The sequence below is a fragment of the Podarcis bocagei genome, assembly GCF_964188305.1.
Source record: "Podarcis bocagei genome assembly, chromosome: 3".
Classification (NCBI taxonomy): Eukaryota; Metazoa; Chordata; class Lepidosauria; order Squamata; family Lacertidae; genus Podarcis; species Podarcis bocagei.
Window position 1 is genome coordinate 98,582,706 of NC_138127.1, and position 19,650 is coordinate 98,602,355.

The following is a 19,650-nucleotide window of genomic DNA, read 5'->3' on the forward strand; positions in this document are numbered from 1 at the left end:
GGATGTGTTGCGTTGTCATCCTGTGATGAGCAGAAGCCATTGTTATTTCTGTCGGAAACAGTGACAGAGGAGACAATGTCCATAAGTATGTAAGTTATGTTCTGTTGCTCAGCCCAGTCAGGAAGGACACGGTTACGACAACCTTCACTTTTTGATGTAACAGTTTCCTGGAACGGATTTGTTCTCAAGGTCAGGGCTGCAGATCTGATTTAAAATCTGTATACAGGTTCCTCTTCACGGCACCCACAATGCTATACCTTGCATTTCACACTTTTAGCAATGAGCAGGGGTCAGCAAACTTTTTCAGCAGGGGGCCGGTCCACTGTCCCTCAGACCTTGTGGGGGGCCGGACTATATTTTGAAGGAAAAAATGAACAAATTCCTATGCCCCACAAATAACCCAGAGATGCATTTTAAATAAAAGCACACATTCTACTCATGTAAAAACAGGATGATTCCCGGACCGTCTGCAGGCAGGATTGAGAAGGCGATTGGGCCACATCCGGCCCCCGGGCCTTAGTTTGCCTACCCATGCTTATGAGTGCCAGAATAAATGAAATGTGCATAATATCTCCGTTCTTCAGTGGAGATGAACTATTACCTATCCTTATTGAAAGATGCTTGCCATCTCCTTCCCATTTCCATTTCTTCTTTCTGCTCACTCAGAAAGTGCATATACTCATTCACAGAGAAAGAGATGTGCCATATAATGTGTTTAGCATGTCTAGTATCTTAACAAGTGGAAACTGCAAGAAATTCCATTTGAGATGCCAGCCGGCCATGCAAGAGACTCCTTCTAGTCCCTTCCTCACCCAATGTTTCTGTCCTACCAACAACAACCGGCAGTGAACATTCCATGCCCACTGAGCATGCTCAGTCCTTAGTGAACTGTTTGGGGGCTTCTTCCAACTTTTCCCCAACATTTTTTTTGTGCTTCTGCAGACCTCAGGATTCCCCCAGGCCTGCTGATATACCTCCCTCTTGTTTGAGAGTGTTGCTGTTTTAGTTATATGGGGGATTTTTGATAGGTAAGTGTGTGGCTCCATCAAACAAATACCTTACTAATGATCTCCGGAGGGGAGAATCAGTTTTCAGGATACTTTACTTGGAGTCGTTCTTTAAACCCTGGAGGTTAATTTCTAAGTATACCCATTTTTTACAAACAAATACATTTTCCAACACTTTTGAAGAACAGGGAAATTCTGTGAGATAAACCCCGAAAGACACTGCATCCAACTCAAAGGTCCGTAAAGCCCAGTATCCTGTTTCCAACAGTGGCAAGCCAAATTCTTTGGAGAAATTTAGGGAGGAGGCCTTAAAGGCAACAACATTAAAATCACAGAATCAGAGAACTTTAGAGTTAGAAAGGGCCTTGTGGGTCATCTAGTTCAATCTCCTGCAATGCAGGAATATGCAGCTGTCCCATACGGGAATTGAACTCATGACCTTGGCATTATCAGCACCATGCTCTAACCAACTGAGCCACCTCCAGACCACAAAGAAGCGTAGGATCTCTGTACATGGGGTTATCAGGACTGATGCCTCCCCCTCTATGGATTTCTCTCTTTTTAAAAAGCTTCTTAAGGCTATACGTGCTAGATGCTTGTGTAGCAAATGTACCTAGAAGGGGAACAGGATTGTCTGCTCTTCCCACCTCCTATGTGCAACTAGCACAAAAGCTTAGATGCATGCAAGTTATATATGTGTAGGGTTTGTCTTCACCATAAGGAACTCTGTCAGTCCTACCTACATATATGGACTGTCTCCCATATGCAATCCACGTTGACAGTCCTTAAGGCTGGTCATCGCGTCTAGAGGCAATGAATTCTATTGACCTAGCCATTCAATTGTGGGAAAATTAAATGTTGATGCAGGCGGTCCTTGCTTTTCCTGGGGGCGCCCATTCACTCAGGCAAATGTGAAAGTATTCTCTTTGAATGTTCAGGGATGCAGGAGGGGATATATTGTTTGATTATATCCTTTTCCAACTTGTATTAACAAGTTAACAATTTAGCAGAGTAACATTCCCCTTTTTAAACTTGCAGCGGATGCGTTTGCTCAGGCTCGCTAAAGCCTCTATAATGACTGTTCTGGTATTTCCCCCTTATTCCCTCATAAAAGATAAGACACGACACAGTCTTCTATAAAAGTATAAAAAGGTTTACTCACACATCATTCTGTTCACAATAGGATCCCAGAAGGCAGACTTAGCTTAGAAAAGCTTCTCTTAGCTAGAAGCCAAGAGAGCATCTTTGGCTAAGCAGATGTTGCTTCTTCGATGCATGTAGTCATCCTGAGAGAGAGATGGCTGCCCTGCCCTGTGCTTTTGTCGCTACCCTGCCCATCTGGCTGGGTTTTCCCAGCCACTCTGGGCGGCTTCCAGCAAAATATTAAAATACAATAATTCATCAAATATTAAAAGTCAAAGAGAGAATGGCATCAAGAGGAAGATGGCTGTGTGACTGGCCCTTTTACAGGGTTTCACAAGGTCATGCCCACCTACCTGGTCACAGGCAGGGGGAGGATGCTCCAGACAGGTGTGACAGGAAGTCCTCCTGGGTGGAGTAACACCCCCCTGTGTGTCCATTCTGGGCAAACAGGAAATGTTGTACTTGACTGCTTACATTACATCCCACAGGACTTGCCTCCAGTCATGCTTGGGGTCAACAGGCGCTGGAAAACGTGCTTAGGGCTCTTTGACTGAGGCTCTTCCCCAAACTTCTACCGATGCTCTCAGCGCAGCAATGATTGAGCGCTGCTAAAATGTCCGCCGTGGGAAGCACCCCTGAAAAGCTGTACGCGCAGGATTGCTGGTTTGGAAGCCAAAGAGCATTCCCATGCCTTTAAAACCTCCCAGATACGGCAGGAAGCAAGGCAGCAGCAGTTTTCCAGCCTTTTCCCACCCAGCCTCTGTTCTTCCCTGACCTGGTGCAACTGACTGGGGCTACAGATATGCCACACGGCAAGCAGCAGGGCCCGGGAAGAGGCTGGGCAGGAGAAGGCCCTGCCACAATGGAAGATCTGAATGCTCTGCAGGGGACGGGATGCTCAAAATAACCTGTTTCTGGAGGGGTGGGAGAGCAGTTCTGACTGCTTGAGTCCCCACCGTTGCTCAGCAATATCTGCTGCATACGCCATAAACTATTTCAGTGTTTTAAATAACCAGATGGCCTGCAGGGAGTCTTCATTTTCTCAACAGTTCTGCCTATAAAGTTTACAGCTGCAACAGTATGCCTCTCCCTTCTCGATTCACTTTTGAGATCTGTCAATCTCGGTTCTCTCAGTTTCTCATTTTCTCTCTCTCTCATTCTACACATTTCTGCAGCAATTTGCAATCTGTTTTTTTAAAAAACAACAAAAACAAAACTTCACAAATTCTTCGGCATTTTGGTGCAAACGTTTCCTAATAAACGCAATCATGTATGCCGTTTTGACGAATGCACGCATTTTTGCAAGTGATTTCTCCTAATATAACACATTTTTGTATGTTACCGTCGCTGCTGACGTCTGAAAATCATACTCCCTGAAGTCGCTGCTGCTGCTGTTATAATTATTGTTAAAAATATTTTAGGATGCCTTCTAGGGTCAGTTCCAACTTCCAACATATAATTAAAACAACTAAAATATACCAGAAGCACCATAAAGACAGCAGTAGGAGGAATCCATAACAATAACATAGCAATGTGAGCAGCATTCGTCACTGAAATCAAGCAAAATGGTTATCTCCATTGAAATCTGGTTAAATAATATTTGGAACTTGGAACTAGAATATTTGTAATATTTGGAACTGTGGCCTTACGTACCACAGAAAGGTAATTAAAGGCACTTCAAGGATAGACACTTTTCGTGAGACTTGGCTTCCTTCCTTTTCCTTTGTAAATGAGACAGAAGATATTTCTATTCAACCCCAAACACGAGAATCTCCATGGGGAGGATATTTAAATTGGTAATACATAAATAGATGCATTGCATGTGTGCTGAGTACTTCATATGAAACTTACCGTATTTTTTGCTCTATAAGACTCACTTTTTCCCTCCTAAAAAGTCAGGGGAAATGTGTGTGCGTCTTATGGAGCGAATGCAGGCTGCGCAGCTATCCCAGAAGCCAGAACAGCAAGAGGGATTGCTGCTTTCACTGCGCAGCAATCCCTCTTGCTGTTCTATCTTCTGAGATTCAGAATATTTTTTTTCTTGTTTTCCTCCTCCAAAAACTATGTGCGCCTTATGGTCTGGTGCGTCTTATAGAGCGAAAAATACGGTAACTAGAACGTACCACTGGACAAGTTACTGTAGTCATGTGTTGTTCTTGTATTTACATGAAAAGCAATACAAATTATTGGAGGGGAGAATACATATACATAACATACAATGCCATATACTGGACCTACCCATAGCAGCTGCAATAATTTAGCTATATGCCATAATGAAAACAAAAGAAACATTTCAGAGCAGAGCCGCAAATTTAGCTTCCTGCCCGCCAGCAGGAATAAGGAGACACACAACGTAATGTAGCTTTTCATCACCAGACAGCAATATATACATAAATCCTCTAGGTGTAATAACAAAAGTCTTCCTGAAACTCAGTTCATGGTGTATTCACATTACCAGCTGGTTTTGGGGGGAAATGCATCAAAACGCAGTATTTCCGAAGAAGTGTCAGGATAGATATGGATTGTGCTAATGTCATACGTACAGGAAATGAGAATGTGCACACGGCCTGAGACATATTTTTTTTTCAGAAACATCTCCCTTACTTGAGAAGACCAAACCCAACCATAGCTGTCAAGCGTCCCTTATTTGGCAGGACAGTCCCTTATCTGAGCGCCATGTCCTGCTGCTGTCCCTTATTGATGTTGTCCCTTAAATAAGCTACTGAAGGTAATGGCGCCCTTTCTATGTCCAGCTGTGCTTTGTCAACAACAAATTGTTGCTGTATTTTTGTGTTGAATATATGCTATATGGTAATTTATGGACCTAATAGGTATCTAAAGCCATTTGCACGCAACAAAATATGTATGTTATCAAAGTAATTGTTGATCGCTTATTTTGGCTGCTGATCCCTTATTTTCGAGGCTGCTGGTCGCTTATTTTCAAATCTGTAAGTTGATAGCTATGAACCCACCTAACCTACAGATGCCTAGGCTATAGAATTGTTGTTGTTGCTGTTGTTGTTTAATTACTAGAATGTTTGATCTAATAAAGACTTATCGAGGCAGCACTGGCATTTTTCTCCAAAAACGTTCTGAACTCTGGCGAAAGCCTTTCAAATCACGCCCTGGCATTTGTAGGGTTATTCGCATTGGAGAATAAGCCCCCGCCACCAAGCTCCTGGGATCTGCATGTCTCTCTGCAATAAGCAGTGACTTTTTCTAACATTTCAAAAGCATTGTAGGGAACCCAGACATGAGGCATTACCTCAGAAACAGCTGAGTAAACTCTCCAGCTGGGCCATTGATCTGGGCGAACTGAAAACTCTTCAAAGCGGCAAAGAGGAGATTAAAGGGGACATTATGTCCTCACAGGTCACTGGGAGAGGCTCTAATGGCCTCCTTCGCATTCCACTTCAGACAGCAACACGTGTTCTTATGCAACCAGGGATGGTAAACTCGAAGAACTTCCACCATGGAGCTGCTTTCGTATCAAACTGCCATTGTACAGTGGTACCTCGGGTTACATACGCTTCAGGTTACAGACTCCGCTAACCCAGAAATAGTGCTTCAGGTTAAGAACTTTGCTTCAGGATAACAACAGAAATCGGGCTCCGGCGGCGCAGCGGCAGCAGGAGGCCCCATTAGCTAAAGTGGTGCTTCAGGTTAAGAACAGTTTCAGGTTAAGAAGAGACCTCTGGAACGAATTAAGTATTTAACCCGAGGTACCACTGTATTGTTCTTTTTTTGCACGCAGACAATTGGAGCATCACTTCTAGACAGGGTAGGGGATGAAGAAAGAAATGCCCTCCTTCCTGGGGCAATTCCCACCATCCACCTCCAATGGCAACAAGTCACCTGTACTTGGCCTTCCGCTTTACATAACAGAGACATACCCATTTAGCAGTCTATTTTTTTGCAAACAAAATTGCTGGGGCACGGGGTTACCTTAGAGATCATGCTTGTCACCATAGGAGGCGGAGACACCTATGACACCTATGACTCTGCACCAGTCAGACTCATGTCTGCCTCCTGGCTGCCCTCCTCTCCTCTCCAGCTTCTGTCCCTGATTCTGGACTGCTCTCTACCACCAACTCTCCCAGCTCACTAAGCCCTGTTGCCAACTTCAGCTTCAGACACCTCCTCCTCTCAGTCTTCTCCCTCTGACCACTCATTGCCGTCCCACCACAAATCCCTGGGCTCTGAGCCTTCTTCCCTTAGGGATTCCCCATCTAGTTCTCCCGCCCCCCATTCCTCAGCATACAACCAGTCCATGACACACCGCTAGTTGAAGGCAACAACAGACAATGAGCTAGATTGGCCAATGGTCTGACTTTGTGTAAGATAATTACCTAAGTTCCACTTGGAGACGTGGACATTGAATCTGCGGCCTTCTGCATGCACAAAGCACGTGCTCTGCTCCTGATCAACTTAGTGTTGACATAGAATGATATGAAGACCGCATTATTATCTTTTCCTTTTTGGTCCCCGTTAAATCAGTAGGCTTTCTTTCCCGGCCAGATAAAAAGAACCACGGGCAAACTGCTGCAAAATAGCATTCTCACTCCCGGTTCTGTTAAAGTTCCAGCTCCCGAAACCTTAGTTTTAGTGTGGAGTTATACCAAGATGCTTTTTCAGTGTAGGAGAGAAAGAGAAAGAACTCTTTTAGCAGCCTCCTTACCTAGAAATGTGACTTTCTTGTCTCCTAGGTTACCAGGCAACTGGGGAGGAACTAATTGGCCAAGCAACCTGCGTGAAGGCGAGGGTTGCAGAGGAGTCTGGCACCCAAGCAATTAAGGATTTGCCACAAGTGGCACATGAAAAAATGGACTCTGACTCTTCGGCGTAGAAAAGATCCTTGCAGCTAAGAAAGGTAGACCTGTCTTCCAGCTAACTTCCTGTTGAACAGTGAAATTGGCAGGACATACCCATGTCGTAAATCACTGTTTGGGTGACGTTTTCACCCGTTAGCATCTCCATTGGGGAGACTTAGGTGGCTAGGTTTACAGGAGCCCAGGGTCTGGAATGATCACACTATTTCGGGCTTGAAAGGAATGTTCTTGTAGGGGACTTGTGGCTTTCTAGATGTTGCTTGAGTCCAATTCCCACTGGTCCCAGCCACCATGGCCAAAGGTCAAGGATGTTACAAGTTGTTAAGCTTTTTCGCAAAAGCACAAAAAAAACCCCACTTTTTTTTTAATTGACTTTCCCAAGATCCTGGTCATGTCCGGGAAAATCCAGACATATGACAGCCCTAGTAATTCTGCATTCTCTCTGTACAGTGGTACCTCAGGTTAAGTACTTAATTTGTTCCGGAGGTCCGTACTTAACCCGAAACTGTTCTTAACCTGAAGACCACTTTAGCTAATGGGGCCTCCCGCTGCTGCCGCACCGCCGGAGCACGATTTCTGTTCTCATCCTGAAGTAAGGTTCTTAACCTGAAGCACGATTTCTGGGTTAGCGGAGTCTGTAACCTGAAGCATATGTAACCTGAAGTGTATGTAACCTGAGGTACCACTGTATCTTCAAATCTTGTTCTTTCCCTCAGACAATTCTGGGCACTGCAGTTTGTTAAAGTTTGCTGGGGATTGTATCTCTGTGAGGCCTTAACTACAGTGCCCAGAATTCTTTGAGGGGAAAAATGTGCTTTGAATGTGCCTTATAGGTCTAGTGTACACAGCCTGACTGTGCTGTGTTATGTGAGATATTTATGTTGGGAAACTGCCAGGGAGATAACGTCCATCTGAGCCCCCAAGCCGGAGTTCTGGACGTCCATCGGCCTCCCGTAGTCACGCAGATCCAACAGTTAGGGGCACAAAGCCTTAGAAATTTCTAGCCGCATTCCTAGGCTGGTGCACCCTCTTTATCAGCAGAAACACAGCCGAAAGCTTGCATCACAGAAGAGCATAATTTACAGACTTTATTTAGCGTTTAACAGAACAAAAGAAAACGTGACCGTTCTGTGTCAGCATCTCTGTCCGACTGGCTAAACCGAAAGGAATACAGCAAACATAAACATCCTGTGATCAGGACATGCGCAGACTCTTACAGAAAGCCTGCTCCCTTTTAAGGTGGAACGGAAATATCCTAACAATTTATTCACCACCTACTAACCAAAGTGCTTGAGGTGGGTGTGTCATTTTAAGGGGCCAAACTTAATTTTTGCATTTTTCTTTTCCGTGAGGAGTTAAAAAATCTATTCTTCAGTGTGAGGAATTAAAACCTGCTATTATCGTTGTGACTGGACAACACTTAGTTTGGTAAGTCTACGTCTGATGAAGAAGCGCATTAGCTGCTTTCGGAAAGCGAAAGGTTTTTTAAATTTTACCTTCTGAAAATGTCAGGTACAGCTAAATAATAGTAATAATAATAAATAAAAATAATGATATATAATATAACTGCAAGTACATGGGAATCATTTTTAGTGATTCCCATGAAATTTGACATGCATCTTACTTACCAAGCAAAACTGAATTATATTAATTTAAGCAAAATATCTTTTGAATTCCCAAGTCATGTTGCAACTTTTTTAGCACATCCCTCATTTTTGGAATTTGAAAGTTGAAAAATGCAACATGCCCTAGTTATAATGCTGTAATAATGTATCCTTCATGCTTGTATGAAGATATGTGTACATGGAAATGTTCTTAGAAACTTCCAACTGATTGCACAAAGGCAAGAATCACACCTGCATACCCTGAAAGCGTACCCAAAAAACAATTTTTTTATTGCAAGAGAACAGTGGCCATTTTGGTTGCTGTGATCTCGCACAATATTGTGGCACATTTCCCCCCCCCAAAAAAAATAAAGCACTTTTGGGGGGCCGTGATCTCATGCGGTGCCCCAGAATGCACATTTTGGGCACGCTGTGCCTGAAAAAGTGCTTTTTTGAGGGGTGGGGGTGGGACTGTGGTGTGAAATCACACAAGATCATGGCAACCAAAATGGCCACCATGCTATAAAAATGGGAAGATGGTGTCCGGGAAGATGATGTCATGGATTTTGGCTTCAAAGCGTTGGCTACTATGCACCTTTGACTCTACCCATTCTTATCTCTGGCCCATCCTGCTTCCCTACCCAGATGGGGTACGCTTGTCCCCTGAGATACATGGATATCATAGATCACTGTTATGTACTGAAGTTCTCACCCTGGGCCAGCAGGGGAATACTGTAGAGAGTTATGCAAATGAAGGATCGAAAGTGACGTTCAGTGATTGGATAGTTTGTATGCAAATGAAGGATTGAAAGTGACATTCAGTGATTGGATAGTTTTAGAAAATGGCAACAGTTACATTGTTCTGGAGTGCCTGGCGTGTTCTGGTCCATGGGGTCACGAAGAGTCGGACACGACTAAACGACTAAACAACAACAACATTGTTCTGGAGCTCTATATAAGCAGGCTGACTGAGCTCCTCAGTTCAGTTCTGTTCCAGCTTACAAATAAAGAGCTGCTTTGGAAGAATCGCTGTGTCGTCTGATATGTTCGCCCACAACTTAACAATCACCACTGGTGCTAAGCCAGCCCTGCAAAACTTAAGATTCAACAACCTAAATGATGCTCCCCAGCTGTAAATGGCAGCCAATCAAGGGAATGTCTAAAGCCCTGGTTTTGCTGTTTGCCTGGCACTAGCAGCAAATGAAATAAAATAAGGAGATGTCCTGAGTGACTGACTGGCCACCATATATTAGTCATACCCTGTGCAGGTCGAATAATCAGTGACTTTGAACTTATTGTTCTCATCTCTCTCTTTTCCCATCTTCTGTCTTGGCCTAAGTGCACTTGTGACGCAGCCCCTCGTTTTATCTCCATCCCGGCTATTTAGAGCCCTTGTTCTTAGAACCATTGACCTTTCAAAAAGTAAGAGCTTATTTGTTGATCATTCAATACTAACACTTAAAAGTGCTCCAGATGGGCCTCGAGAACACCTATAGAAGAGGAAGGCAGTGTCAGCAAAGAATTTCACGCAGGACTTATTTGAAACTGGAATCGGCACTGCTTTGGGGAAGCGGGTTATAGTTCAGTGGTAGATTGTGTGCCAGATGCCCCACATTCAGCCCCCAGAATCTTGGGAGTTGGGAGAATCCCCTGTCCAAACCCCTGGAGAGCTTGTATACCATCTCAGACCACTGATCCATCTAGCTCAGCTTCAGTGTAGGAAATGCTGAGCTAGGTGGATCACTTATCCAAAGTTGTATAAGGCAGATTCCTTTGTTCCCACGATACCTATTTGCAATGCCAGGACACAAATCAGACCGTATCCTTAAGCTAGGGTTGCCAATCCAGGCTAGTTGCCATACGACCAGGCTTTCCTAGATATTTTGCCAATCCCAAATGTATGGCAGCCCTACCTTAAGCATGTACAGCAGCCTTCCCCAACATGGTGCCCTCCAAATTTTTGGGACTACAACTCCTATCAGCCCCAGCCAGCATGGCCAATGGTCATGGATGATGGGATTTGTAGTCAACAGAATCTGGGGTGGGCGCATCAGACTGAGGAAGTCTGGTTTACAGAGTGGTTTTCTGTATTCAGTGTGGAATCTACTGGCCATCATACAGGTGGGATTTTAAAAAAGGCTTTTGGATAAGATGGCATAAATTTTGGGAAGATTGATTACCACACCCTCTCATTTTGTAGTTCAAATACAGTCATACCTTGGGTTGAAGTAGCTTTGGGATAAGTATTTTTGGGTTGCGTGCTGCGGCGACCCAGAAGTAGCGGAGCGCGTTACTTCCGGGTTTCGCTGCTCGCGCATGCGCATACGGTCAAAATGATGTCATGTGCATGCGCGGAAGCGGCGAATCGCAACCCACAGACACATGGGCATGGGTTGCGTTCACTTCTGGATGCGAACGGGGCTCCGGAACGGATCCCGTTCGCATCCAGAGGTACCACTGTATGGTTTCATGGTCTTAAATTAGCATCTGGACTGAAATTGGTAGTGGAGCAATCCATTAAGGTTAGCATTGGGAACATTCATTGTTTTGCCTGAATACATTTTGCTGCCTGTCTGATGTCAGAGGGAGGTGGAGTGTCATTGAATTCTACTTCAACACTCAAGGTTAGGGTTAGGGTTGGGGTTGGGGTTAGGGTTAGGGTTAGGGTTAGGGTTAGGGTTATGTACTGAAGTTCTCACCCTGGGCCAGCAGGGGGATACTGTAAATAGTTTTCACTCAGGTCCACATATGCAAATAAGGGATCGAAAGTGACGTTCAGTGATTGGATAGTTACAGAAAATGGTTACTGTTGCGTTCTAGTGGAACTCTATATAAGCAGGCTGGCTGAACCCTTCAGTTCAGTTCTGTTCTGGCCTGTGAATAAACAAGAGCTGTTTGAAGAATCGCTGTGCCGTCTGATATGTTCACCCACAACTTAAGAGTTAGAGTCCTCCATCACACCTGAGGCAGCAGGCTAGTTTAGTGGGTGCAGCAGGGACTCCCCTTTCCCCTTCCTTCTCATCCCTTCTTGCAGTAGTTCTTCAGACGTTTTGTGAAAGGGGAACTCAGTGGTATGATGGATCCTGAACCTGGGTCATGCGAAGAGGGGTGTCTGCTTATGTCCACAACCCACACTAACCAAATAGGAAAACTATGGGAAACCAGCAAACTCAAATCGGCAAGGAATCTTCTGAATCATAACAGGCCAGGTGCCAACACATTCTTCTGCCTGACATGAAAGACATGAAGGCGCTCATTCACGTGCAGAAGCCAAGTGGACTGAACATGAAATCTTCCTCCAAGTTTAGCTTAGGGCTAACTTAGGGGTACCAGGGCTAACTTAGGGGCATCATCCTACAGCATCCTGCACCTGAGGCAACTGCCTCACTCTGCCAAACGCTAGGGCCAGCCCAAGCTCCCTGGCCCTATCATAAATGGATGGTTGGGGTATCTCATTGGCTGGTTAAGAGACTATACTCTCACTGTTGGCCTTCTCCTTGCTGACAAACTGGCAGGACCCAGGTCTGTCATCCCTTGAATTTCGCAGCTATAAAGACTCAAATGGGTTGCAGCTGCACACACAGAATTATTCTGTGTCGCCGAACTCCTGGCCATTTTTGCCTTGGGCAAGAGAAAGGATAAAGTCAGCCCTTGCAACAAGTGTATACAAGCAATATACAATAATCTGAAAATGCAGTTGTCCATTTCTCCAGAAATTGGCTGAAGAGCAAATCTTTTAAAGCTGTGTAAAGACCCAGTAGAACATTAAACAAGCTTCCAGGGTTAAATGTGCCCAATAGCTCAATCCCAACCATTCTCACCAAACCTTGCACAGAAGCTGCCAGAACGTGTGAAGGTAGCTGCAATATTTCCCCATTAAATATAGTTATGTACAGTGGTACCTCAGGTTAAGTACTTAATTCGTTCCGGAGGTCCGTTCGTAACCTGAAACTGTTCTTAACCTGAAGCACCACTTTAGCTAATGGGGCCTGCTGCTGCCGCCGCCCCTCCGCCACATGATTTCTGTTCTCATCCTGAAGCAAAGTTCTTAACCTGAAGCACTATTTCTGGGTTAGCGGACTCTGTAACCTGAAGTGTATGTAACCTGAAACATATGTAACCCGAGGTACCACTGTATTGTTTTATGGTGACAGAACAGCCTAGTCTAACGAAGAATCCCTAATTTTCCTGCAGAAATCATAGAATCATAGAGTTGGAAGAGACCACAAGGGCCATCGAGTCCAACCCCCTGCCAAGCAGGAAACACCAGCAGAGCACTCCTGACATATGGTTGTCAAGCCTCTGCTTAAAGACCTCCAAAGGAGGAGACTCCACCACACTCCTTGGCAGCAAATTCCACTGTCAAACAGCTCTTACTGTCAGGAAGTTCTTTCTAATGTTTAGGTGGAATCTTCTTTCTTGTAGTTTGGATCCATTGCTCCGTGTCCGCTTCTCTGGAGCACCAGAAAACAACCTTTCTCCCTCCTCTATGTGACATCCTTTTATATATTTGAACATGGCTATCATATCACCCCTTAACCTCCTCTTCTCCAGGCTAAACATGCCCAGCTCCCTTAGCCGTTCCTCATAAGGCATCGTTTCCAGAAATATCTTCATCAAAGCATTGTGGCATAGCACTAATAAATAAACATTAGCTTCCCTAGCACGGAAATGTTGCCTTGCTCCTTTGTTCACCCGTAAACTCACTCCTCACGGCAGCCATTAATTGCTGCCTAGTAGCCACCGGATTTCTGTTCTCATCCTGAAGTTCTTAACCCAAGGTACTATTTCTGGGTTAGCGGAGTCTGTAACCTGAAGCGTATGTAACCTGAAGGCTATGTAACCTGAGGTACCACTGTATTTCAAATCTTCTAACTCCAAAAAAAAAAAAAAAAGAGCAAAAGCCATGTTTCAGCCCTAACAAGCCCTTCTCCTGCTTATTTCTTGGAGATACAGAACAGTTTGGAGGGAAAGAAAAAGGAAGGTTTCCTTCCCAGCTCCGGGCGGCAGCTGTTCCCTGAATGACAAGTGCTGGCTGTTCTGTGAACCAGTGGCCAGAGACAGTGCACAAACACAGAGAAACACAGAAGCTGCCTGGCGCCGGCTGGCCCGCAGCTCCCTCCCCATCCTTGCCCTCTCCTCTCTCTCTCTTTTTCCCCCCTTTCCAGACTGCAGCTTGGCAACGGGCATGGAGGAAAGAGCAGAGATGAGGTAAGGTGTGGCTTCCTCCAGCTCGCCTCCCTCTCTCCTCTCATCGTGGGGGCTTGGGGTTCATGAAAGCAGCGAGCTGCTTTGTTTTGGAAAGATGCCTATCCATCTGCGCAGCACGGTTCCATCCTGGGTGGAGGCCTTGGCACCCGAGAGAAGCCAGGATTTCGTGCCTCCGAGAACCACAAGACAACCTTCTGCAAGTCTCATTCTTGGGACTACAAATGCAGCCAGCTTCCTCACACAGCTCCCTTGAGACCCTGACAGTGCCTTATTCAGAATACTGTACAGCATTTTTCTAAGTTCATAGCTGTATCCCATAAAAAACAACAACACACCATGAGATTAACTGCAACGTGCTCTACGTGGGGCTACCTTTGAAGGTGACCTGGAAACTAGAACTAAGCCAGAATGCGGCAGCTAGACCGGTGACTGGGAGTGGCCACCGAGACCACATAACACCGGTCCTGAAAGATCTACATTGGCTCCCAGTACACTGGTATCTCAGGTTACATATGCTTCAGGTTACATACGCTTCAGGTTACAGACTCCACTAACCCAGAAATAGTACCTCGGGTTAAGAACTTTGCTTCAGGATGAGAACAGAAATCGTGCAGCAGCAGCACAGCGGCAGCAGGAGGCCCCATTAGCTAAAGTGGTGCTTCAGGTTGAGAACAGTTTCAGGTTAAGAACGGACCTCCGGAACGAATTAAGTACTTAACCCAAGATACCACTGTATTGAGAAGCAAAGCAGCTAGTAACCCGAGGTACCACTGTACGTTTCTGAGCACAATTTAAAGTGTTGGTGCTGACCTTTAAAGCCCTAAATGGCCTTGGCCCAGTATACCTGAAGGAGCGTCTCCACCCCCATCATTCTGCCTGGACACTGAAGTCCAGCTCCGAGGGCCTTCTAGTGGTTCCCTCCCTGGAAGAAGTGAGGTTACAGGGAACCTGTCAGAGGGGCTTCTCAGTAATGGCGCCCTCCCTGTGGAATGCCCTCCCTTCAGATGTCAAGGAAATAAACAACTATCTGACTTTTAGAAGACATCTGAAGGCAGCCCTGTTTAGGGAAGCTTTTGATGTTTGATGTTTTGTCACTCTTTTATTATTATTAATATTCTGTTGGGAGCCATCCAGAGTGGCTGGGGAAACCCAGCCAGATGGGCGGGATATAAATAATAAATTATTATTATTAACTAAAGGCGAGGCGAGATATCAAAATAGCTCCTTGTGTCTTTGCCAGTATCAGCTGCAATCCACCCCCCCATCCCCATAGCCAATAAATTCAACAGGCTATCTTCCCCTCCCAAGAAACAAAACCAAAACACATCCACTATATGGACTGTTCTCAAGTTTCAACTCATATTAAAAATTACTAGAAGTAGCCTGTGCCAAGTCAGTTCACTGGGTTGACCTTTATGCGCTCCAATGCACTCCAATTCAAGGTGTGTTATCCTACACACACCTGGATATACAAGGCATAAGAAGACAGGAGTCTTTAGACAAAAGAGCATGATTGTGCAAATCAATATACAGTACAGCGGTACTTCGGGTTACATACGCTTCAGGTTACAGACTCCGCTGACCCAGAAATATTACCTCAGGTTGAAAACTTTGCTTCAGGATGAGAACAGAAATCGTGCAGTGGTGGCGCAGCGGCAGCAGGAGGCCCCATTAGCTAAAGTGGTGCTTCAGGTTAAGAACAGTTTCAGGTTAAGTACGGACCTCCAGAACGAATTAAGTACTTAACCCGAGGTACCACTGTATATTAGTAGTGTCCCTGAAAAGAGGATGGGGAGAAATGCTGTTTGGTTCACATTTTCATGAGAACCTACCCAATTCCCACTCCCCAAAACGATACGCCAACCGAAACGCAGCTATCCTTTGAAATTTCCACTGCTCTGAATTTTTTGATGGAGCCTGCCAATCAAAAAAGTGTAAAACAATGCCTATATTAGGGGAAAGAATGCATAAAATATGTGAGAACAACATACAAAATTGCACTACGTTCAGGGAAATCTGCTTGTGAAAAGAACTTGCACACTGGAAGAAATTCGCACGAAAACGCCGACCAATTTTCACAAGGAGACGATCCGCGTAAGCTGGCGCCGAAATGCAAGGAACTGAACTGAGCACTGGGGAAAGGGGAAAAAACAGAGAGAAACTGAAACTGACAGGTTTCCTAAACGGATCTTAAGAAAGATATTGTCCGCCTGGGGATTTGAGAATTATAACATTAGCCTCTGGCACATCTTATACAATCTGGCGGTGGGTGCAGCTTGCTGGAGCAGCCCGTTCACTCTGCTGGCTCTGTATTCTTGCTATCAGGAGTTCAACTCTCATAATGCAAAATAAGTCCATCACTTTTCACATGTGCCTACACTGGAGGCTACATGCAACATGAATTCATCCTGATGGAGGTGAGGCTCCACCTTGCCCTTTTCCACACTTGCTAGCAGTCAGGGACGGGGGGGGGGGGCGCTGGTATCTGTCCCTAGTTTGACAACCCCCACTAGGCATTTTCCTTTCTTAGAACTCCTGCAATTTTGTTTCCCGCCCAGGCATGGCCTTGCATATTTATGGCCTTGATCCAAAACTTATTAACATCTACCCAGCTAAGGCCGCTTGACTACTGGGGACCTTGGATTAGGCCCTCGGGGCATGAATGACCTCCGAATGCGCATTAGAACCACTGCTTTGATCAAGCTGGAAAAGGCTTAGTGAGTTCCAACAGGTGGAATCCAAAGCAAAACAAGCTCAGGCTGCAAATTGCAAGCACATTCCTCCCGGTGGTAGTCAGTGACCCTTATAACAATCCACCAGTGGGCAGGAGAACTTGCCCGTGAATTATTTAAAAGAAGATCAGTGCTATTCATAGCCATATGACTGGTCCAATGCTGTCCGTGATCTGTCACTGGGAGGTGGGGGTAGGCAAGTAGGCAAGTGGGAAGTCCGGGACCAGGGAGAAGAGTCGGTGGAAGAAAATTGGAAGAAATTTAAAGACTACTTGCAGAAATACTGTAAAATTAAGGAATGTTAAAATGATGTCTGATGGAAAATAAGGGGTATTGGTAAAAAGACTTTTAAGAATATGTAAATAGGGATTGACAATTGGAAAATATATATGCACAATAGGTTAACATCTTGAGTAAGGATAAATGTTAGAGGGTAAGGACTTGCTGAATTAAATATTTGAACTGGAATACAAAAAGGGAGGTGTGAGGAGGTCAAGAAACTAGTGAATGAAGTACAAGATATGAAAACACTAATCTATTTTCTGTTTTGCTTTTTGGGGGTTTTCTCTTTTTCTTTTTCTTTTCTCTTTTCTTTTGTGAACTGTTTTTTCTTGGGTTAATTGTTTTTTACTGTGTATTTTATATGTGTTTTGTTTTTGTATTTTTCTATTATTGTTTTTTTTACATTTAAATTTTGAAACTCTTTACTGTTTGTGAAACTTTAATAAATATCTTTTAAAAAAAAGGAAAGTAGGCAAGTGGGAGGGGCAGGTTTGTCTTCATTACCAAACTTCTTGCTAACCCTCAGATACTTGTGTCTCTTGCAGGGTTGGCAGCCCCTAGGGTGGTGTAAAGCGTTTCGTGATTTCAGCAGGAAGTTACAGGATATGCATGGACTGGGAAGCGACAACAGTGCAGCCACCTCCAAAGGTTTTGCAGGCACAAAGAGTACTGGAAGCAGCATTGTGTTGATGAATGAATTTTATTATTTCGGTCACAGACCAGTTCCAGCCCACATATAATATCAAGGAAGTCATAAAACACGATGGGGATACATTTGAATTTGCAATTAGGTATAACAGGGACAATACAGATATAGCAACAGTTAAAACATATATAAATTAAAACGGCCACTAACATATAACCTAAAATTATCACAGCATTGTGTGTGACCACCCCGAGAGCATCGTGAGCACAAATCGTCATGAAAGCGCAGTAAAAATTGGCGTCTTGGCTGTTGGAAGTGGCTCACCAGGGTTTTCTCCTACCCCTACCTTGGGGTGTCAACTTGAATAAAATATTTTGAGGGCCCACGTAAGCCCTGCTCCGCATAATTGATCACATGACACAGTGGACTTCTTCTTTGGCGATCACTCGTAGCCGTCTAAGATTGTCTTCCATAAACACAGTTTTAACAATGTGTCTGTAAGTGACAGTGGAGGCCAGTTCTGGATCCACACGTCCTTCCACAGTGGGGACATAGGTTTCCAGATGGGAGTTGATCACAGTGTGGATTTGCCAAGCGTCCCTTCCTCTTAGCATGTTTCTCCCTTGCGTCCTGAGTTCAAGTGTCTTGAAAGCCCATGACACCTTTGGTAAAGGCTGTTCTCCAATTGGAATGCTTGCAGGCAAGTGTTTCCCAGTTGTCAGTGTTTATATTACATTTTTCAAAATTTGCCTTGAGACAGTCTTTAAACCTCTTTTGTTGACCACCAGCATTACGCTTCCCATTCTTAAGTTCGGAGTACAGTGGTACCTCAGGTTAAGAACCTAATTCGTTCTGGAGGTCCGTTCTTAACCTGAAACTGTTCTTAACCTGAGGTACCACTTTAGCTAATGGGGCCTCCCACTGCTGCCGTGCGATTTCTGTTCTCATCCTGAAGCAAAGTTCTTAACCCAAGGTACTATTTCTGGGTTAGCAGAGTCTGTAACCTGAAGCATCTGTAACCTGAAGCATCTGTAACCCGAAGTACCACTGTAGTTGCTTTGGAAGACGATAATCAGACATCCAAACAACATGACCAGTCAAATGAAGTTGATGTTGAAGAATCATTGCTTCAACACTGGTGATCCTTGCTTCTTCCAGTACACTGGTATTAGTTCACCTGTCACCCCAAGTGATGTGATGGGAATGCCCATCAACTTTTCAGGAACCTGACCCTCAAATATTTTATTGTGGGGGAGGGGCCAAAGCCCCCGCAGCCCCCTAGATTTGGCTCTTACGCTCCTATGCAAAGATGCCACCACAGCTGGAACCTGGCATGCAGAGGAGATTTTCTCACACCCTCAGCTACAGTCCTTCCCCAAAGCACCGTTTCTGCCTCTTATATAACTGAGTCTTAACTACTTGGGCCATGTCGGGAAAGCTTATTCTTTCAGTATTCAGATTCAAACCTAACAACCACAAAAGATACACTTCTCAGATTTTTGAAATGATGTTTATAATACACCTGGCCAAGGAGCTTATCTGATCTGTTGGTGGTGATTGCAGCACACTGGTGTGGCCTGCGTGTATTTCTCTGATCTCCTAGCTTTTAAAATATAAAATATTTTTTCACTGGAGCAGAGGGAGTTGAAGTCCAGGGCATAACTCTTTTGTCTCCTGACTGAGCTCTTTGTCCAAATGGAATTTTGAAATGCAGCGGACTGACGGACACACCTCTCTCGTTTTTCTCCTGGGGAAAGAATCAGAATTTAAATATAACTCTGTTCTTTCCGAAAGGAAAGTTTTCATTTACAGCAGGCTAGGAATCCGCCCTGTTATGTATCTTTTGTTTATTTGCAAGATTATTTCCTGTCTCCACCATCCTCCCCAGCATACCCTTTCAGCTGCAAATTAAAAATAACATGGCACGTGGTTGCTGGAAGATAGGCAGGGGCTGGGTAATCACTTGGTAAGAACAGGGCAGTTTTCAGTATTAGGTATGCAGTACAAGCAGTGGTGAAGGGACGTGGGTGGCACTGTGGTCTAAACCACAGAGCCTAGGGCTTGCCGATCAGAAGGTCGGCGGTTTGAATCCCCGCGATGGGGTGAGCTCCCGTTGCTCGGTCCCAGCTCCTGCCAACCTAGCAGTTTGAAAGCACGTCAAAGTGCAAGTAGATAAATAGGTACCACTCCAGTGGG